Below are 23696 nucleotides of genomic sequence, written 5' to 3' on the forward strand. Positions count from 1 at the left end.
GAACTGCCGGAACGTGCGGAGGGACCCAGCATAGAACTTTTCTTGGAGGAATTGCTTGCGGATCTCTTTGCACCAAAGACCTTCTCAAAATATTTCTCGGTGGAGCGTGCACACTGCATGCCCACAGGACGCCCGACCCCCGGGGCTCCCCCGAGAACAATCACCACGAAGCTGCTTAATTACAGCGACAGAGACGCCATCCTACAAATGGCCCGTACCAAAGGGTCAATGACATATAACAGAGCCAGAATTGCCTTTTTTCCAGATTACACCTGTGAGGTCCAACGGCCAGGCAATCCTTTGAACACCTAAAAAGGAAACTACGCTCCATGAATGTGAAATACGGACTGCTGTTCCCAGCCCAACTGAAAATCCTGCATGAGGGCAAAACTGTCCACTTTACTGACCTGCAGGAGGCCTGGAGATGGGCAGAAACTCACATTGGAGAGGACTGGACTGGACCGAATCGGAATCGCAGAAGTAGATCAAGACTCCGACCACGGGGAGAAAGACCTGCACAGACCGGAGACCGGAGGTCCTAATCGAACCAGAAGGAGACCCCAATAACTGATGAGCACTTAAGAGAAATAGGGGTGCAGCGGCTGGACACGGGAACGGGCTGATTCACTGTGTACTCAATGCCCGACCATTTCTACCGGCAACAACCTACAAGGAACACTCCTCCAGGAGTGTCATCGATGGGGGGCTACCCTCGTCCCCCTGCAACGGATCACACGAACCTCAAGCAGTCACCAGTAACACACCATGCCACCGGCGGCCGCCACGCCCCCGACTTGGGACTTGAGACACCAGACCCATACTGGTATAGTAAGTCGGAGGGGTAGTGTGAACAATTCATGTTAAGTTAACCTGGCGACATAGTTTTTAAGCGCCAGTAGAGTTCGGGCGACAGATACTTCATGTTGGGGAGGAGTATGGGGAGGGGGGAAGGGAAGTTGTATTATGTTTATCTTTTTCCGGGAAATCACACCATGCAAACGTCCATAGCAAATTCACCAAACACACAGCGCTCGCCACCCACGCTTCCACCAAATGCGAAAACAATGTTCCTACGTTCATACATACCACGCACCCACAGAGCACAACACTATAAACCCCTAGACAGCAATGGCCACACAACGCCATAGCGACCCCGATAGCCAAAATACACAAGCCTCAGCGATGCCTAGTGAACGCCATAGGTCTCATTAGCTCCTCACTTGGAATGTGAATGGTATGGGCACAAGTATAAAACGCCGACTGATCCTGCAATTTCTTAATAGATGCCCCCCTGATGTAGCTCTCCTAACTGAGACCCACTTAGCGGGCTCAAACTGCCAGTTCTTCCGCAGATCCAACTATCGAGCGGCGTACCACGCAGGGTATACAATGGGCTCCCGGGGGGTCCTGATCCTCCTACACAAGCGACTCCCCTTTGAACTATCTACTGTGGTGCAGGACCCCAGTGGCAGTTTTGTGATGATTCGAGGTACACTCTGGGGGGAGACAATGGCTATTCTAGCGATATATTCCCCACCGGGGTTGGGGGAGGCTCTCCTGAGGAAGGTGACGGCCCTGATGGCGCAACAACAGGCGGAGGTGTGGGTCCTGGGAGGGGATATTAATGATGTTATGTGTAACACACTTGACCGGGCCCATATCTGCAACCGAAACCCGTGCCGGCCCACGGGTCTAGCGACCTTTGCGTCGGCGCTTGGTCTGAGCGATGTGTGGAGAGAACTACACCCCACGGACCAGGGATTCTCCTTCCACTCGGGAGCACACGCATCTCTATCCAGGTTAGACTATTTTTTCCTCCCAACCCCCGAAGCATATAGGGTAAAGGCGGCAGAGCTCCTCCCCCATGGCATATCAGATCACTCTCCCTTGGAGGTAACGCTCCATACGGAGCGTCCCCTACCGCCCAAAACATGGAGACTGAACAGCTACTACCTGGGCCTCCCTGAATTCGTGGAACATATCACTGTAAAGTCAGATGAATTCTTCGAAATTAACACGGGCTCGGTGGAGGACCCAGTGACACTTTGGGAAGCACACAAGGTGGTACTTAGAGGGGAAATGACGGCCTGGATATGCAACAAAAGAAGAGAACATTATAGAAAAGTAACTGAGGCGGAGATTGAGGTAGCAAAATGGGAAATCAGTTACATAGCCGACGCTACCCCAGAAACTCACCGCTCCCTATTAAAGGCCAGAGCCACCCTGCCTAATACAGCGCTGGATAATGCTAGACAGGCACACAGGGAGTCAAAAAACAGAATTTTTGAACAGGGAGATAAAGCGGGTAAATTATTGGCGTGGCTGGAGCGACGGGAGGAAGGGCACAGACATGTTAGATTAATCACGGACAGCCCAAATGGACCTGCCCAAACAGATCCAGAGATAGCGGAGGCTTTTGCCAACTTTTATGCCTCGCTCTACGCCGCCCCAACGGCCCCCACAGACTCATCTGTTCTGGAAGAGATCACGCTCCCGCAGTTGTTGGAACCCCAAAGAGCACACCTAGATAGGGAAATAGACGAAGCTGAGATTGCGGAGGCCATGACCGAGTTACAATCGGGGAAAACACCAGGCCCAAATGGCTTCCTGGCCGAGACCAGGAAGAAGTTAGGCACCAACAAGATGGCGGCCCGCTTCCGCGGTCTGTTCCTAGCCGCCAAGACGCAGGGCGCCCTCTCCCCGGACCTACGAACCGCCAATATCGTGGTCATTCCCAAACAAGGAAAACCTCCCGACCAGTGTAAGACGTATAGACCGATATCGCTCATTAACAGTGAAACTAAAATCCTGGCCAAGGTATTGGCCAACAGGCTCCAAACGGTCATATCGGCACTGGTCCATCAAGATCAATGCGGCTTCATGCCGCAAAGATCGACCAGAATGAACCTACGTTGTTTACACCTGCTACTGGAAAGGGCCCCATCCCTTAATACACCACTTGCGTTACTTGCAATTGATTTTGAGAAAGCGTTCGACTCGGTGGTATGGGCAAGTCTCTGGACAATAATGCGGCGTATGGGCATAGGCGAAACCTTTCTCAGCTGGGTTCAACTTCTATACGAGGCCCCCTTGGCCGCAGTCAGGGTAAACGGTTGGACCTCTAGAACCTTCCCATTGGGCAGGGCTGCCCACTGTCCCCCCTTCTCTTCGCCCTGGCAATCGAGCCACTAGCCCGATGGCTCCAACAGGTAACTACATGGTCCAGATTCCAATGGCCAAACGGACTGGAGGATAAACTCTCCCTTTATGCAAACGACCTATTGTTGTACTTGAGTGACCCGAACCAGGCATGCCCTATCATAGCCCAAATGATGATGACCTACAGGGATTTCAGTGGCCTCAGGGTAAACTGGGGGAAATCAGTCCTCTTCCCGGTTAAAGGTGACGATCTAGCAATTCCCCGGGACACACCATGTCGAGTGGAGAGGGAAGGTTTTCGCTACCTGGGCATATGGGTCACTGGGACACTATCAAACTATGTGCTGCATAACCTACATCCGCTGGTCGACCGCTTCGCTGATGTACAGCACTGGATGCTCCTGCCATTAACACTCATGGGGAGAACAGCCCTCTTTAAGATGATGATGGCACTTCCACGTTTCCTCTACGTCCTGCAGAACGCCCCGTTGGCCATACCGAACTCTGAGTTCTTCCGGGTAGAGGGCCTCTTAAGGAAACTGATATGGAAGGGGGGACAGCCTCGAATAGCACTAGCCACGCTGCAGCGCTCTGTTTGGGAGGGGGGCATGGGAGTCCCACATCTCAGATCCTACTACTGGGCCAGTCAATTGAATATAGCCAATGACCTCCTCCACGGGGATCCAGAACTCCCACACATCAGAGCGGAATTAGCTATTACCCAAGACACCCCACCAATCCGAATAATATACCAAAGCCTATCCAGACCCCCCGCACAAACTACTTCATCCCATATCACGATTGTCTGGAGGCAGGCTCATAGGCACATAGGCTGGGGGAATAGGATCACCACAGCACAACCACTATGGGGCAATCATCTGCTGGCGGAGGTTAAAAAGCTGGCCACATGGACCCGGTGGGTGAGGGCCGGGATAACAACAGTGGAAGATGTTTTCGCAGATGGTGCCATCCTCCCGTTTGAAACGCTCCAACAGAAATTTGGAATCCCTCAGCGGAACAATATCACTATACACAACTAACACATGCTCTCAGGGGTTACAGGCAAGAACTTGCCGACGCACCAGATTATACACCCTTAGAACGTAACCTGTTAACACAACATATCCCCACCAAGGTAACAACTATACTGTATAAGGCCATCAATGCATTCGCTACTCCGGAGCTGACCAGCCTCAAAACTAGATGGGAGCGGGATGTTGGGGATATTGACCCTGAGGACTGGATTCAGGTCCTCATGCACCCTTGCGAGATCGCAATAGACTCCAGAATAAGAATGGTACAGCTCAAGATACTCCATGGGGCTACCCCCGTGTGGCCCTTTTTGGTTGGGGAAGGGCAACAGATCCCAACTGCCTGAGATGCCGGGGGGAGGAGGGCACTTTTTTTCATCTCCTTTGGGAATGCCCTAAAATCAGGGACTTCTGGACGCAATGCTCACAATTACTTACAAGAACTCTGGGCCGTACAATAACACTAGAACCCGCAATAATGCTACTGGGCGCTCCGGATGAAAACACCTCGAACAAATGGGAGGGTATTTTTCTCTCCACGGCAATGGGCCTGATAAAGCGGGACATAGCACAGAAATTAGGGGCCCCGGAATGCCCAACAGTCGACCAATGGGTCAACGAAATGGACATCTGCGCGACGAAAGAACACAGAATATACACGGCACGGGGGTGCCCTGCAAAAGCTACAAAAATCTGGGGAAAGTGGGAAGAACGTGAAACCTTAGAACTATTGGTGGGCAGCGGCGGGAGAACGGGGGTCCTATTTGGAACATTACAGGCGATTTACTACTGGAGGTGATGCATGGAGTGACAATCATGAACAAAGCAATGAATCAACTCGGGATGGGGGGGGGGACTGTTGCTATGTTGTATGAATGTGTTTAAATCACCAATAAAATATGTTTATAAAAAAACTTCCTAGAGAAGAAGCTCAGGACAGAAGGGCTCACCATGTCCTAGAGACCCTGGATCGGGCCTCCTAGCAACTCAGAAGTCCAGAAGCTGCTTGGACCCTGTTTCATTGCTTGAGACTTTTGCAAGCCAGCTCAGCCATGCACGATGCACTTCGAGCCACTGCATGACCTGATGTGCTCCTTCTGGCAATCTCTGTACCTTCGAACGACTTCCTGCACTTGGAGCCATCCAGAGACTGGCTCGGCCCGCAGACTGCATAGATGAACCTGATCATCGGCTCGACTCTGTGGATGCAACATATTTGCACCCTGACTCGACCTTATGAGCCATTGACACACTGGTTTTGAGCACCAACTACACCCCATAAAAGGTTTGTCTCCTTAGTACATTTTAAAGGATCATAGTGACTTTTGAGCCCGATCTCTACCTTACAAAGACTTATTCTTGAACAATTGACATTGCTGAACACTCCTGCTTATCAATCGAGAGTGCCCGTTCACATCAAAGTGCTGCATTCTCTGTGTTTATACTTTTACATGGGTCGTTATTCATGTTTTGAATTAGTTTTTTATATTGATTGTTTTATTAAAGCCACTATTTTTCAAAAAAAAAAATGTTTTAAAAATATGAATAGGTGTTGTCCAGGGTGTATTACGGAAACAATTGAGTCCCAAATAGTCCACGATGGGTGCCAGTTGGTGCGCCAGTGGCACAATCGTGACAGGGCACCAATTAAAAAGTGGCCCACCATTGCAAATGGCAATTCATTTCTTTTGTGACAGACTAAGTAGTGCCAAGGGGGAGTTTGTTTGATAAAATGTGATGCAAATTGTGCATTTTAGAGAATATTCATTCAGTAACAATGATCAAAATGGCATTGGCATAGTTGACCTAATGCCAACTTGATTTACTCCCATTTGACCACATCTTTTTCACCTAATTCGCTAGGTAAATGGTACACTTAATCAAAAACTAGTTGTGGGGTGGGGTAAGGAAATAGGTTGAGGTGGGTGGGAGTAGGAGTGGTGCAGGGGTTCTCCCCCCTCATTAGGGGAAGTTGCGGGGGTCTCCCTCCGCACTAGGTAAAAAAAGATTTTGGTCAAACTAATTAGGCCAAATGGACAGTAGGTCACGTTTTTTAGGTCAAACAACCCATATTAGCCACATGGGTAACTTATCAAAATGGCCCACATGGGCCTAAGACGTGTCCCACTTTGATCGAAAAAACTGGCCCTAACTAGCATTTTGCGTTTTTTTGTTTGGACATTGCCCTTTAGGCCAGTCCGGGCCCTCTGCAGCATGTCTGCCAGCCTATGGCTGTGCACCCATTTTTAGAAGGGACCTTTTTTAATGTGGCTTTAAAATGTTATAATTCATCCATAAAGCTTATCTGTGCGCAACTATTTCAATCCCGACAGGACCGACTCAGACTTTCATCCCACTTCGGACCAACTCAGACTTTCATCCTGCTGCGATCAATGCATTGAGTACTAGGGGTGTGAGAAAATCCCTCCAGTAGAGCAAGGCCGATGATGTTGAAGAAAGATTACACTACTAGGTTTTTGCCACAGTTCACCCCATGGCCTCTTCTTGCGCATTGTCTGCACAGCTAAAATGCAAAGAAAGTAAGATGTTCTCTAAGGTAGTATAGACAGGCACAGAGTGAACTAGCTCCTCGAATAGGCCAGTTTATGGGATGCTGGTGAGAGCACTGAGTTATCATTCTGATGCTATTTTTTGCAAAATGTGTCACTTTAGAAATGATTGCGAAATCATTCAGCTGTGAACATTAATATGTTTCAAAGCTCTCTAGCAATGCATGTTCCTGAATTAAGATGTTTAAATACTGGGAGCAAAGAGTGTCCAGACTGCATACCCCTCGAGCGGTTCACAGCAATTAGGCTCCCTTTAAAGCTTTGCCGGTATCCTGGCAGTAATTCCGCCAGGATACCAGCAAATGGTGATACCGTTACCGGCACTCAGTCTGGCAGTATTACCGCCAGATTATGAATGTCGGTGGCGGTGGTAAATCCCCATTCCATGGGGTCCCATTGGACTACATGGGGGGTTTGCTGGTATTTCCGACAGCGGTAATACTGGTGCCGCTAATACTGGTGCTGGCAATACTGGCTATTTTTTGCCAGTAAGTGACCTCCAGTTCTTAGCTGGAGGTAAATCAGGCACCTCACCGACAAACTTGTAGTTGGCCCATGCGGAAACGTGCCGGTATAGGGTAATACCAGCACGTTAATTCTGCACCGGCCAACTTGTAATGCGGCCCTATGCGTTGACTTCCGCCAACGCGCCACACCATTCCCAGAAGTAGAGTATTGGGGTTTTTCTGCATGTACACCCCCATTCATCGTTCTGTCAGACCTAGCTGTCAGCCCAGACGTCACTGGCAGAATAAGGCGCCTCCTGGCGGCACGCGCGTAATAGAGCCATCGCCGGGTCTTTCCGGGGCACGCACCATTGTTGCGCGGCCCATTAATAAATCCGCCGCAATACATACGCCTTGCAGCTTTTTCAAGCCATGCTGCGGTTTCATGCAATATTTATGAAGTGCTGCGCGTGAAAGTGATCATCATTGCTAATTGCGCTCCATCTTGGCTTTTCCGCAGCATGTGGGAGACACTAAATGCCCCGCTGTGGACATTTAGTGTTTGGTACACAGTTCATATTTCCTTTTTATGTGACCTGAGCTGGGGAGGAAATTCCTTTGAACATAATTTAGGGGAAGATAAAGAAAAGAAAGAGAAAAGGTTTATGATCTCAATACTAACACTCTTGTTAAATTCTCACATGTTGCAAGAATTCAGCAGGCGGCATGTAACAGCCAGGCAGAGTCTGTATGTGTTTCTAACTGCCTTGGGCCGGGATAGGCTCCTGGCCTGATGGCGTGGAAGGTGGGAACGGCAGCACCGCATGAGCGCTGTGGGACTTCTGTAAGGAGAGGCGGTGATGGTATCAGGACGATTGTCTCTGCAGTCGGAGAAGGAAGGAAGAAAGAAAGATGGAAGATTAAACAAGCATTGGTAAAGCAAATGGCTGTGGCTTTAGTGTAGGCATGTGTTTTGGCATTATGGTCTACTCCAGTCCTGGCCGTTAGATGGCAACAGCTGCAATATGATGTGATGACAGGGGCAGTGCCCAGCAAATGCCTACACAGAAACCAAAACTATTGGCATTGCAAATGCTCGTTTTTAACAGGTGTGGTAAGTCAGACATAGGAGACAGACACCAAGACGTGTTTCGGGGTCTTCAAGTTAATTAATGGAAAGCAATGCCTATCCTGTCCCTACTTCTAGTGATGGTGTTTCCTTACTGTAAAACATAACTAAAAAGGCGCTCGTCAGTATGCCTTCTTAAAAATGACATTCGTCCTGTGTCCCAAACCTGTTCTATCCTATTGCCTGCCCTACCACTAACAGGGAAGGAACACAAAGCGGCCCATGGAAGTATGCTACTCCCCTCTTGGCAGGGGCTGGCTGGCGCCTGATCCGCACCCACTTGTAGTGTCAGTCATTTCGCCTTCTTGCTTCAGGACTCAGCCTGTAGATACGTGTAAAAAATGAGTTCTGTGTTCCTCACGACACTCTGTAGAAGGGGTCTCGACCCCCTCGGCAAGATTCTGCTAAGCTCCTAAAGTTTGGTCTCTAATTGAAAGTGATGTTCCTGTAGTTCAGCCACTTGGGTGTTGAACCACAGGGGTCCCTCTTGCTTCTCCGAGCAGGATATCTCACTCTTGTCCCTCTGTTAGCCCTGTGTTGGCGATCCAGCCTAACTGGTCATATGCGTAGTACAATCTCCTCACCCCTTCCAGGGGTCCAGGCTCTCTCAGACCCTTGTGGACTATTTGGCCTTGTAGGCTGTATGTGATTTATAATGCTCTCACCCCCAACCGGGTGTCCTCGAGTCGTAGTCGGCTCTGCCCCCCTGGGCTCGGCAGCATTCCGTAGGCTCTAGAATTCCTCCACCCACCATACATCTGACGTGGTCCTGCCTCCAGGATCGAACCGCCCAGCGTAACAGCGCAGGCTTCTACTGTCCGCTGGCTGGCTTGAGCTCACTCCTCCCCCAGAGGTACAACCGCGCGCCCATGTCTCTGGAGAAACAAACGAGGAAACAGGATTGGTTCCACGATTCTTGAATAGGGGTCCAGCGTGTATGTAACTCAGAACCAATGGGGATTCTGTCTCACGGGAAGGTGTAGCCACGCACTTACTTGGGGTGTCCTTGTCTCCTAAGGGAGCCACTTCCAGTCTGATCCGCTTGCCCTGTCCCCTAGGGAATAGCTTGCGTAGTAGTAGGATATGATAGGATATGATAGTACCCAGAGGTTTCTAATCATGGACTCGGGGATCGAACCTGTGTTGCTCCGTGTCGTTTTGCTTGCAAGGCGAGCTCGTTGCCCCTGAGCTATCCTCCCAGGGCTCACCTAACTAGTACCAAGGGGGAGGCTCCTCCTTGAGGGGAAGTGATGAAACCCCTGGATTCGTCACACGAGAATTCAGTGCAATGAACACTCTTTGGCCGCGTGTTTGCTGCAATGCTCTCACCCCCTGCAGGGGTCCTTTGTCTCTCAGCATCTCAGTCACCACTAGCTTTTGACTCTTGGCAATTATGAAATGGTGTTCTGTGTACACGTGAAGAACTGAGGGGAATTTGACATTTTAGAACAACTTGGCATTTTTACCCCTGCTTTCCAAGGATGTCAATTCACCAAAATGCCAAGCGTAGCGGATGTGACATCAACACCCAATGACATCACATGATGTGATGTCATATGACCTTTGACCCTGGTGACATCACAGTAACTAACATCACATGACATTTAATTCTGGTGTCATCCCCTGAAGTGATTGACCGGTGTAAAAACATACATACAATGCCAAAGTAGACATAAGACATTTGTACATAAGACATTTTAAGGATGTTGTCTCGATAGCATAGACGAGGAACACTCACTGTCATGCATATGCCACTACAACCTTATATGTCCATTTACTTCCAATGCATACTAATTATAGCTGCACATGTCAGGTCTGGTGATAACATGCAAAATAAAGGCCCTCATTCACAGGTGCTGCCCTGCATAGCGTGGCTAATGTAGCCTCTGTTTCAGGGTACCGCCATCTCATGTCTGTTATAGCCTTATAGTCTAGGTATGGTCAAAATATCTGAGTTACAGCTTTATATATCCAATTCCTTCATTCATATGCCAAGGGCATCCTCAAATAACCAGCGATGCCATGCAGTTTCACTTAAGGGCTCCTACACCTGGTACCAGATAATGTCAGAGAAGTACCTGACTGACACAAAACCCTGCACACTGTATTAAGTAACGAATAACCCTATATTTAATTTTGCCACCGAAAGAATTTGAGCAAAATGTCAATTTTGTGGAGGCAATATCTATCAACTGTTAATCCAAACGTTCATAAGAAACTAACTGAAAGGGGAGCCATGACTCCTGAACACGCTTTGATCCTTACACGGATCATCATCAGAGGACCAAGAGGCTGATTCCATGGAGGTATGCTGCTGACCATATATGCCACCGGCCATACATGTTTGAGCTATATGGTCAGCGGCAAATATGGCTGAGTGGCCATTGCTAGGATTAGAGCCTGTGACATTCAGCAGACATAGATCCTGGCAGAGAGCACTTAACCTGCGGAGCTATCATATCAGCTATTTCTCCGTAGATGTCCCTACCACAGCGTTTGGTCATGCATGGGCTCTGGTGAATACATTCCTTATTTACATAACACTTATCGTTACAGTGTTTAGAAGTAGGACGGATATGTCATTGTCCAATAGTAAACCTGATAATAGCAGTGCTATATTTTGTTTCAACAAGGACTGTAGGGGACAGGAGAGGGTTGTAGGGAGATAACAAAATAAATGTTTCTTTTTAAGTGCACAAACGATTAAACAGGGTAGCATGTCACAATGGACAGCCCAGCTAGGTAAAAGCTGAACTCGGACACGTGGCAGACTGCACTTTACAGGTTCGTGTTTCAGCAGGGCTGACCAGCCCTTCACCCGTCTGATGTCGATGGATTAAGTACCATTACGTTTCATAGTATTAACGCCTATCTTTAAAGCACCTAGGAACAGGAGGAATTGGGAGTCAGACATGAAGCTCTATAAATTAAAATATGGTACAACTATTTAAAAAAAAAACATTTTACCTGGATACATAGGCACCAGTAATACAAAACATGGAGTATGTTTGCACAAAATTACAGGCCTCAAAAACATCAAACAATCAACGCAGCTCTGCATCTGGGGCATCCATTCTGCCGGCCCTATAAGGACAGGCACTCGTCTACAGCCACACCTTTGAAATTAAAGCACATGGGAATCTCACACTTCATCAGGTGAGTTTCGGAAATAAAGAGGCTTAGAATTTCCTTCATTTCTTTTCACATTGCCTCTGCATTCCTAAATGAGGGGTCGCAGAGGCAGTGCCAGGGGTCACAGAGGCAGTGCCAGCAATCACAGGGAAGTCACCAGGGGTCACAGGTACTACCTCTGGCGACCCCCCAAATGACGTCCATGCTACTTTCAGGTTATCTGCCAACACTTAAATGTTTTTCTGACACAGTGTCTGGCTATTGGTTTAATGAATTGATGTGTAGGGCACTGCACACAATGATTGCTTCACACTGCTGTAAGGGGAAGTGGGGCAAGCCCAGTGTGTGTAATAGAGTGAAGGATGTGGGGGTCGGGAAGCAGGTGTTGGGCAGGGTACAAGGTAAATGTGTACAGGGAGGCGTAGTTGCTAAACCGCCTAATCAGCCCCACACTACTACTAAACCAGAGGTGACCCCAAACATAAAGGTGAGACGAGCACAGCCCATAAAGCCCCCCACCTCCCTTTCATAACATAGGCTGAGTGCAGACTGTACACTTCAGGAGGGCTGTGAGCTCATGATAGTAGCAACCCGAACAGCCTCAGTACAAGATTTCCAAATAACGGACATCCAAAGTCAAGGTTCTGGAAACGAAAAATTTTAATAAAACAGTCCATGCAAACAAAACAATAAACACCCAGCCCATAAAAGAGACACAGAGAATGCAGAACGTTGATGTGAAAGGACACTCTGGGTTGATAAGCAGGTGTGTTTAGGCAAGAAACTTAGCAACAATGTCAATTGTTCAACAATATGTGATTGGACAGAATGGGGGGCTTAACAGTCAGTAAGGTCCTTTATAATTTACCAGGATAGGGCCTCTTCAAAATACCTTAGTTCTTTTCTTTGGGTGCTCGACAGTGTCAAGGTGGATTTGAAGGCACTTCAGCTGCAGTCGAGGCGACGTTGAGATGTTTAAAGTATGTGCTCACACTGACGAGTCAGTGTCTAGTTGGTTCGATGTGCAGGCTCCCGTTGGGTTGAGTTGGCGTTTGCAGCAGTCGAATCAGTGGCCTCTAATGGTTCAGGATGGCAGCGGGGTCGGTGGCCAGATGATGCTTCTGCTACATGAACTCGGATCGCGACACAGGTGAGCCAAAGATTTCCAGCAAGATGAGTCGGCATGCAAACCAGTTGCCTCCATAGTGTTGAGCTGGTGGTTGGGTTGACAAATTGGGTGATGCAGTGATGGGTCCAGCAGGCATTTGGATGCCTTGAAGTGCAAACAGTTTGAAGATTCATAGAGTGGGTAGTGTAGCTCCTCGAAGTGCTCTGAGTGTAGTTGAACTAGCTTGCAAACTTCTCGAGTTAATAAAACAGGAACCGAGCTGCTTCTGGAATTCTGGGATTCTGGGAGGACTAAACCAGAGCCTCCAGGACAAGGTGAGCCCTGTTCTCTGGTTCTACTTTAGGAAGTAGGGTGGACCGATAGGTGGTTGTTTGCCTCCAGTGCAGGATCCTGCTTCCAGTGCCACAGACAGCAGAAAGGCCTTGGTCTACAGCAGTTCACCTCCACTGTTCCCTGGGGATGGTTACGGGACAGTGCTCACCTCTGCCTTGGATGCCCTCTGTCTCCACCTCCCATTAGGAGGACCTTAAGATTGGCTCTATCCCCAACAGAGGTCCACCCGATCCTTCTTCTTCTCTTGAGAATCCAAAGATGAATCAAAAAGGTGGCGGGCAGAAATGTCACAGGGTATTGGCCCAAAGCAAGCCTACTGTAAAGGGTGCAGCCCAGGCTATTGTAACACGTGCTCTTTGCCTTCTAACATCACACCTGGAGTGCTTCTGCCTGCAAGACATTAGGGTGATAAGAATGTGCAGTGATCCCTAGCAGAAGATAGTGCAACAATTCTCTGGCTCCCTCTTTCCTCTGGCTACTCTAACTCTGCCTGGTTCCATGTGATAATATCGCCGCAAAAATATCGCCATACAAAATATTTGCCATATTTTTGCGGCGATATTACCCCATGGAACCTGGGGGGGACACCCCCGCAAACCCCATATATTTTAAAAGGGAGCAGGGCACACCCCCGCAAACCCCCCATCCATTTACCCCATAAATTATCCCCACCAAAAATATCGCCTATGGCCGTTCCGGACAACCATATGTACAGCGATATTTTGGGTGGCGATAATATTACCTGATACCCTCTGCCTCCTTCTCATTTATGCTTAATTAAAATGGACCCCAGTGGTCAGCACCCTGGTGCAAGTGTGCTTTGTAAAGTTAGTGCTACCTATGAAGCACCTATTCCCAGGAGACATCCCAGGGAGGGTTTCTGTGTCTTGGGAGGAAGGTGTTCCCCTTCCTGCAGGTGGATCAAAGAGGCAGCGTCCTGGACAGTGTCCAACATAGCGCCTGTGGAGATGTCCAGGCCAGACGGCTAAAACACATCAACCCTGTCATGGATGCAGCACTGCTAACTGAGCTGTCAGCTAGCCACCATGCCGCAACCAGGCATGGCTTATATTTAAAGATGTTTGTGCCACGAGGCTGACTAGGTTACACAGTTATTATATTGTACAATCAGAGGTGCACACAATTTAAAATAACTGTGCCTGCTGCTACTTTGTGTTCTAGCAGCTGTCAAAAATGCACATGTGACCTTTAACCCTGCCCTGTGCCACTGTGGAGCTGGTGCGGAGAGTCTCAGGAGGCCATTTCAGGAAAGGTGCATGTTTGCACTATAATTTTGGCATGGACCATTTATGAAAGGGGGGGTCTGATTTGCAGACCTCCCGTCAAGAAACCAATGTACCTGCATCATTGTATTTATTAAAAATCAAAATATCTAAAGATTTTACGCTCTTGCAGAGGGAAATCTGTCACATGTTCCCCCCCACCCCCGAGACAAAAGGGTGAGCACCACCATTCGAAAGGGCTGGCTCATCCTCAAGGTGAGAAAACTACTGAGGTGATCTGCTGTGAAGTGGTGAGATCCAGGCTTAGGCAATATGTCCATATAGACTCTGTAGAGATCTCGTCCAACGCCAGAGCTCGGAATTTTTCGCAACTGTGTCACGGATACTTTCTCTTCCCATCAACTGCCTGCTAAGGTAGGCAACAGCCTGATCATTCCCTTCTGACATCAGCTGTGCCGAAACTACTCCAATTCCAGATTAACTGGTGCCTGTCTGGCAAATGACTTCACATAGTCATAGCACCGAAAAGCTGTTTGTCAGGCAGAGGTCTACTGTCCTTTCTGTGGTGTCTTCATATCCACTGACATGAAGCGGGGTCCCCTGGCAGATATGGATGGCTTCTTGGGGGACATCCAAATTGAAAGAATTTGTATTCCCTCTTGCTAGACCACCCAATCACAGGTAGTGGGTTTAAGAAGTCGTGGTCGCCCTTCCTGACTTAACAGTGACTTGGCAAGACTGGAGGGTGTGCACACATTCATTCATTTGTACACCCTGCTGTGGCCTGTAAAAATGATCTGGCAAGCTGTCAGGTGTCCCAGTTACCTTGAAGTGACTGGACTGAATTACAGGCACCAAGTCTGGTAGGTACCTCCTTGGGCCTGGGTGAACATCCAACCTCTGGCTGCACCCAGGCTCAGAATTCTTGAACTACCTTTTTTTGTAGAGGCCTGGCCTCCCGTCTGGTGACTGCTCACTGTTTTGGAATAGACCATGGCTCTCGCCCTGCTTCTGCTTTTGCAGACTCACAAGAGTGTGACAGTCCTACTGTTCCTGGCAAAAGTCAACCTGACTTTGGCCACCAGCTGAGGACGACACACTCCATTCTGGCAGGCCTTTCAGGTCGGAAGCTTTTTCGTCATCCATCTTAGGTTTGTTTTCTATACCATCCTTTTCTCGGCATCCCTAATCTCACTGAATCCTGTGCTACATGAATTGGCACTTCACAGGCCACTGGGCCCTCTGCCACAGGGGCAGGCGCCTCAGGGGACTTCTGGACAGGACTGGAGATCCCGGCGGGACCAGTCTCTTGCTCTCACTAGCTGGAAGAATGTTGGGGCCTGGATCCTCAAGCTCTTCTACCCTTGCGGCTTGTGGAATGTTCACTCTAGTGACTGCTGAGACTGTGGCCCTCATTACGACTCCGGCGGTAGCCGTGCTGCTAAAAATGTCAGGCTGCCGCCGGAGTCGTGTTTTTTTTCCGGTGCCTGGCTTTAGGGAATCACCGGGGCATTACAGCCCCGACGGTCCCTGAAGCTAGGCACCGGAAAATGTTACTCCCCGTTCCCATTTGAGTCCCAGAGGACTCAATGGGCACGGGGAGGATGGAAGCACCCGCACCGTGTGCAAGAGGGCCGGTGCTACCGTCAAAGTCTGTGAGCGGGTGCCATTCTGCCTGCCATGTCTTACCTGGCGGCAGGGGCGCCACCAAGGGGTGGCCAAGGGGCACCACGGCCACCCTTATAACAATGCTGCCCCCCCATTTGCCCCCCTGCGAAATTTGAAAAGCAATCATTTATTTTTTTCGCACTGAACTGTGCATGCCCATTTCAGTGTGAAAAAAAAAGTATTTTCATTTTGATTTTGTTTTTATGCCGTGGTCTGTTGCAGCACGCCGCCCGCGATCGGCTAGAGGTTTCAGGACCGGAGAGACCTGGAAATAAAGTCAGCCTGGAGGCGTGCATTTCTGCTTTGCCAATTGGCTTGCGCTTCCCAGGCTGTGTTTATTTCCAGAATACGGGTTTCCAAAGTTTAGGCTGCAACCTGTATGTAGCTTGTGCTGTGTGCAGCACATGTTGTTTACACACGCAGTGCTGCCAATATTTTTAGATTGGTGGCACTAAGGAGTCCTGGGCTACTGCTTGCGGCGCTGAGAGATTCCATCACCTGAGGTAAGGAGCCCTGGTCTAGTTTCTCCAAAAGGGCCACTGCTAGAAAGATCAAGGTGTTGTGTCGAGTTGTGGAGAATGACTGTGCTTACAGAAGTTACTGCCCTCCGCGATGTGGGTGTGGTCTGGAATATGAATATGTTTGTTGTGCAGTGCGTTGTTTAGTGTGGTAGTGCTTCTAATTGGGGAAGGAGTAGAAGAAAGACCTGTTGTGGTGTGAATAAGTGGGCATACCGTTCAACATACTGAATGGGCGAAGGAGGGTAAATCAGATGTGGTTGCCACTATGGGAAGTCAGAAGGAACTCCTGCATTTTTGACTGCATGTTCAGGTTTTCCAGAGCGGGTGAGTCCATTGCTGTGTTGGGAGGGTGAAAATATGGCCAGGCTGGGTGACACTTTTCAGAAGAAGGTGAGTTGTAAAATACAGATTGAAGAAACTGGCAATCTTTTTTTGTGTCTTCTTATTTTAAAAAGCGGTCACACAGCCCAGGGGCATCGAGGCGCTGTTACAGGAGTTTTTTGTCTTAGTTGCATTTTTATAACACGCTTAAATACACAGAGGTTTCTAAGCGCAGACCCGGGGATCGAACCTGTGTTGCTTCGTGTAGTCTTGCTTCCAAGGTGAGCACGTTGCCACTGAGCTATCCTCCCGGAACAACTACCTTCCCCCTCTTTTGTGTCTATGTTCTTTCATGTTCTCAAGTACAATGTTCACACTAGCCTCAGGATAGTGTGCACTACAAATATACCTGTTTTGTGATTAAAATGACCCTCTACTTTTATGCTTCTCTTCTTTTTTATTTATTTTCCCATTCCCTCTGGACTCTCCCACCCTCCTTTATACCTATATTCTGTTTAAGCACCTGGCATGCTGCAGCCATTTGTATAGTTGTCTTTATGCGTGTGTATGCTTAGGCCTCTGGCCAAAGGCTTGATACATTGGAATTTGATTTCCACTGTCTCATTCAAACTCTTTTCAGTGACTCCATATGAGGCTTAAAATTACAATTCAATATTCACCTTCAGTGTTTTTTGACACACCCTCATTTTTCCTAACCCATCATCATTCATTAGAATCATAGCCTCCCTTTTTTTTATTAAATACGTTACAAATCTTTCACCCTGGTAGCCTCTTTTTTGCAAACATCAAATATGTAAAGTTCCAACTAGGTCACTCTACTTCATGAGTCAGCAATCTATGGCTCTCCAGATGTTTTGCACTGCGACTTCCAGGATCCTCCACCATTGAGTGTGCTGATGGGATATGTAGCCCACAACATCCAGAGAGCCAAACCGTGCAGATCCATGCTCTTCCTTAATCGAGCTGCTGATCAGTCCTGTGCTGTCAGTACCTTCTGCAGGCCTTGCAATTAGACTGATATCAAATAAGAGAAGTCACCTTTCAGTTGTACACAGGGAAGCCAAGCTTGGTGTGTCAGAGATGTACACAGGGAAGCCAAGCTTGGTGTGTCAGAGATGTACACAGGGAAGCCAAGCTTGGTGTGTCAGAGATGTACACAGGGAAGCCAAGCTTGGTGTGTCTGAGATGTAGCTATGTTTTTTAACACTGTCAGAAGACAGTTGTCTTCAAAACGGAATAGTTTCTGGAATGAACTCTACAGAACCGCAGAAAATGGCACTTGTAGCAGATTTGTCTCAGTTAATTCGATTAGCATGAGCATAAACTTTCCAATATTACATTGTAAAGTGTTTTTGTTTTGATTGAACCGTTTGCATCTCTGGTAGTTCTTGTAGTATCTGTTTTACCTGCTGCTTACAGCATTAATGTCGGGGTTCCAATGTCCTGTCTGCTTGTGCTGGAAAAGTGGTTGTTTAAGGTCACGTTTCTGTAATTTTCTAATAAAGCTGCTAAATGATACTCATTTGAGGGTTGGTTCAGAATATTAAGTGAAGAGAGAAAGGGTAGTCTTTGTGCAGGGATGGCTGTTTTTGGGTGTACTGTAACTTTGAATGTCTCCTGTTGTGGAACCGGTCCTATGTGGTTGTACCACAAATTTTCATTTGACCTCTTATTTACTGCCAATTAGTTGCTGAACTGTCAGCTCATTTCATCTTAAAAATGCAGGTGGCACCCTGCATTCCCTTTTATCAACAAACTCCACCCCACCTCTGCAGCAGCACCACCAAAGGGTGGCAAGGGAGGCCACAGCCAACCTTACAAAAAGATTGCCCCCCACCACCAGCCCACTTGCCGGTTACTTAAGTGTTTGTTTTGGTGTGCCACCCCAAGATTTCCAGTGACCCCATCAGACCACTCCTACAAAAGATGTCTGGGGGCGCCACTGCCTGGCGGGCGGAACGGCAGCCGCTCACAGAACTCGAGGTGTGCTTGCCCGGTAACAACGGTGCTATTAGGTTTATCAGCACTGTTACCGGACCAGGACACTCGTAATGAGGCCCATGTCTGGATCAGGAAGGTTATTTCCTAACCGACACTGTACTGGAACGGAGTCTTCAACTGCAAGGGGGTGCAGGGAGGTTTTCGTGTGGGCCCGGGATATACCGCTCCTCCTACACCCACCGTCGCATGACAGCTGTGATGCTAGCAGCCATGTCACGTTAGGCAGGAGATTTTTCGCCATTCAAGAAGACACTTTCGTTATGCAGTTTCGAGCGCCTGGAAGCCAGCCAAATGGCAGCGATGAGCCAGTAACATAACATACCTCATCAGCACCCCCACTGTGAAAAGAAGAGCCCCAATAACAGTGTATTTCATGTGTGAGATTCCCTCATTTCGGGCTTCCCGCTGCTACCTAGTTGGGGGAGGGACGGGGGTGAACGCATTTACGTGAAACCGCTATCAAGCTAATGACGGGGAAATAAACGGCCCCAGGGTCCTGCACAGCAGAGGAATCTCTTCCCGCCCCCAGCAGCGCGGGTGCCCTGCAGCCAGCCACACATGGCGTCCAGGGAAATGCAAATACCCACAGATGCCCCTGCCTTCCAAAATCCATCATTATTTTTCCACTTCACGTAACTAACTTGAAAATGACTGGCTGCCCGCTTCAAAGGGAGCCCAGCTGCAGAGTGACGGAGGGAGAAATCGCTACATTGCAAATTCGGCTGCAGGTGCAACTCGCTAATTTTTCAGCTCACAGACCGAGGCTGTGAGAGGCGAGAACACAGGGACGTGGTATAGCCATGGTGCGTCAGGCCAGGGCCATCTTAAGCACTTTTGGGGCCCAGGGCACAGACACCTTTGGGGCCCCCTCCACCGAACTAAAGGAATTAAGGGATCCAGATTATCTGCTTGCGTCCCCGCGTTGCAACCACAACACAGCGATTCATATGTCACCTTGCAGTAATCAAAATAGCCAAGGGTACCCCCTGTTAGTACCCTAACCCTCTTCATTCATGCTGTAACCAGAATGATGAACATGTGCATTTCAGGGCCAACACCGGCAGTCCACGACAAGGGTAAGTGCATTCTAGCATAGGTGCAAGGCACTTTTCCTCAACAGCAGCCACCAGGAAGGGACACCGGCCACAGTGTAAATGCAGGACCCAGATCATAAGCATAATTCCGGTAAGATAGCTCAGCGGGTTGATCGCCCCCAGCTGCGATCTGAGCATGATCTGCAGGTTGCAGGTTCGAATCCCGGCAAGGCCAACTCAGCCTTTCATCCTTCCGAGATCGATAAATGAGTACCAATTTTGGTTGGGTGATATTGTATGTAAATATGTGCTCTGTAAAGCGCTTTGGATTAAGGCGCTATATAAATAACGCATCATTATCATTGTAAAGCGCCCAGAATCCAGAATGGACAGATTGCTCAGATTAGCTGCCTCACAGAATGCCAAAGTGCTCAAGCATGGATACAGGAGCCCAATTGGAAGCAAGGAGAAGCTGCACATGCATAGCATAGTGGGTGAAGGTGTTCGTGTCCAGACAGACTCAGATTAGAAGAGGGACGTGGTTTTCAAGTAGAGTTTGCATCAGAGAGTAAAGAAACAAGTGGCTGTGGTGTGCAATATATCAGTGCTCAGTATCATTATAGAGGAAGCAACACTGCAGTCTCTGGAAACATCTGTGAAGCTGTTTTGAAGATCATACCCTGAGAACAACCTCACTCTGAAGAGTGACACTTTTGAATGGTATAGGGACTGGCAATTTTGACAGGTTAGGCAATACAAGATTACACGAGATGTCCAAGGTCACAATGACTAAGAGTTGACTCTGGGATGTGCTCCCACTTTGTAATTTCTGCACTTTACCACTTTCTTTTCGAGCACGTACCATGAACTAAAATAATCCCATTTTATAGATCTGACTTGGAAAATACAACTCACATGACCTAATATGACAATTATGATTTTTTATTTTTAATAGAAATGTATTATGCACAATGGGAATGATTCTAGCTTCATTGTCTCCATCATCAAGGGAAGTATATAAGTACCTATATAAGTACCAGCATACCAATCGATGTTATCCTAGCATATTACATCTGGGTTTGTCGTTTATATTTTAAAGCTTTAAACACGTCCAAAGCACTGGCTTGTGTAATTGATATTTATAAACATTCACAAAGACATTGAGTTTTACAAACTGCACAGTAATGTCAATGATATAAAATGATTTGTCCAGGATCACTGTATTGTCTGCTGGCTGAGCCACGATACAAGCGTGAACGCGTTGCTTCCACAGTATTTAATTTGAATACCTAATCACCTCTCTGACTAACACTTTCTACTACTTGGAGGTGGCTGCCTAGGGTTTTACAAGTCTCCATCTGAACAAACCAATTTCAAGACCTTTACCATACTGATCCTACGTAAAAAAAATGTTTATAGCAACGGCTATCTGGATTATCTGATGCAGATATATTGCTGATAATAGCACATGTTGTGCTACAAAACGAAATACATACACATTCAAGTTTCTCAACTTCAAACATTGGAAAAGCTGGGTTGGCCTTGCTGGAATTAGGTATTGTAATCTTGCATACAAACACATATCTCTGCAATGAGTGCTTTAACACTCTGAGCTAACTTCTGAGCCAGACACCATTAGTATGCATTTCAACTATGGCTATTGCAGATGATCAATGTACTTCCCATAGAAAGGTGAGAATGCACAGGAGTTGTGTCCTAGTGAACGCCAAACTTTGTATAGGACAGTGAGTGAACACAAGAAGCATTACAAGATGACTGGACAACAACCGACAAGTAATACGTTTAGATCCTCTGCAGCACACCATAAAATATCCTGGCATGTACTATTTAAATGTGGTAAACCATGGGAACTGACTTGTTTAGATCAGGCAGCATTGTGGCCCCCCCCTCCAAGGTGGGGGCCCGGGGCAAGTGCCCCTTTTGCCCTCCCATAAAAACGTCTCTGCGTCAGGGTCTACCTAACATCAATTATAAAAGCAAATTGTGCACTATCGTGAAGCCATTGGAAAGGGCCACATGCATTTTCTCTCAACGATGCCTCACCAGAAAGCAGAAAAATATATATAGCACTAACCTAAATACATATCTCATTTAAATATGATTGGTGTGATATTATTTAAACACAACATTGCACAAGGTGCTGTTTAGGTCGGCGTACAGTGACAACGTGTATACAGTTAAAAGTATTAGATAGCACCTCACCTTGAATTAAAGAATCAGGGCAGACATTTTGCGTTCTCCAATGTCAGGCATGGCCAGTAGATGCTAGTGCTCTTTGTTTTATTTTCACCATTATGAGCACAGGCCTTCAAGTAGTAGACTGAAGACAAAGAAACAGGACTAGATGAACTAGTTTCACCTAAAATGGAGACAGCCCGAGAGTGATGTCATTTTTTCTTATTGCCCCACTACAGACTTCTGTGCCCTTGCGTGCCCAATGTGCTAAGATTCCAAGTTTCCCGCTCTCTATTGTATGAACACCTAAAGTTGATAGAGCTGTTTTGAATTCATCATAATTAGCGGTGTTCCGAAAATCAGCTTCAAGTAAGTATTTGGCCTAATTCCAGCTGAAAATTAGATATTCGGCTTCGGCCGAATACTTAATTAATTTTCAATCGAAGTTGAATAGTTTCCTATACAAAATCCATGAGGTACGGCTTTCACTGTGCCTGGAACCAGTCAGGCATGTCATGTTAATCCTTTGAAAGGACCATTAAACAAATGCTTCTGTCACTTTTTTGATTGGGAACTGACAGAGCAGAGGTGTGAATGTGCAAACAAGTCTCAGGCCTTCATGTGCTGGACACATGGACTTTATTATGGTGGTTTGCTGGGGAAGAAGCAAAACTCTCAAAATGTTGCACGTGCAATGAGAGGTCTCTGGTCTCCCCTGTATTTTGCAGTAACATATAGCTAGAATACTTGTTTGCAATGTGGCTATTGGAAAATGTTCTATAGGGGCCCATATTGATTTGCTGATGACCTGTGCGAGTAATCTGAGAGTTACTGGTTCCAACCCCACCAATTCAAATCCAAGTAATTTAATTAAGCGCATTAATATAACTGTTGCAGGGATCCCAGGAAGTTCCAAACACTGAGTTAAAATAGCTCAGGAGTTAGTGTGCCTGCAGCAAAGAATTGTATTCAGCCTGCAGGCCATGGTCATAAAGCAAGTAAGATGGCTCAGTGGGAAGTGTGCCTGCGGCAGAGATGTGCTTGTAATATCAAAACATAGGTTACAATTCCCGCCCTCCAACTTTCTCATGTTGTCAAGATGAGTCTCTTTGAATTGGGTAAAACGTGACAGGTGTTACTAAAGAATGTGGCAATCCAATAGATTGAGAGTTTTGCAAAAAATATTTGTAACCAAAAAGCCCCAGTCTGTGGCAGCAGAAATATTCCTCCGAATATTAGAAAGTAAAAAGAGGGGTGTTTGTGTGATAAAGATGAGGACGAACAAGTTTACAATTTAGAAACCTTCAACCAAATGGATGTACAAGTGAAGCAAATAAGTAAAATAAACATGCACACAAAAGATCTGACCGTTCCTTTCCTGTTGGATGAACCGAGAACCAATGAGGACTCAGCATTCCCTATATATCATTCCCTATATATTTTTAGCTGGTGTTTTTTTACCATGCCCCAAAACTCCACAACCGACCCTGCCCGAAATAAAAAAAGCAAAATACCCAAATACTATTAATGAAAGGACACTTTCAAAAGTCCCATCTGCTCTCAGTACCGTGGGTAGAAAGCATGGCTTTAGCATCCCAAAGGTTTGTGTTCAGTAGCACTTCAGAAGGGTACCTGCTACTTGATGTAATCACTCCTTTTGTGCTTAAGTGCCTCGCTGGAGCCAGAAAAATGGAGAATGGCAGGTCCAAAGGAACATGTTAAAGCATGAGTAGACACATCCCAGTCTCCTTCACAGTGATT

Source organism: Ambystoma mexicanum, chromosome 14 (assembly GCF_040938575.1).
Source record: "Ambystoma mexicanum isolate Mex_15411 chromosome 14, UKY_AmexF1_1, whole genome shotgun sequence".
NCBI lineage: Eukaryota > Metazoa > Chordata > Amphibia > Caudata > Ambystomatidae > Ambystoma > Ambystoma mexicanum.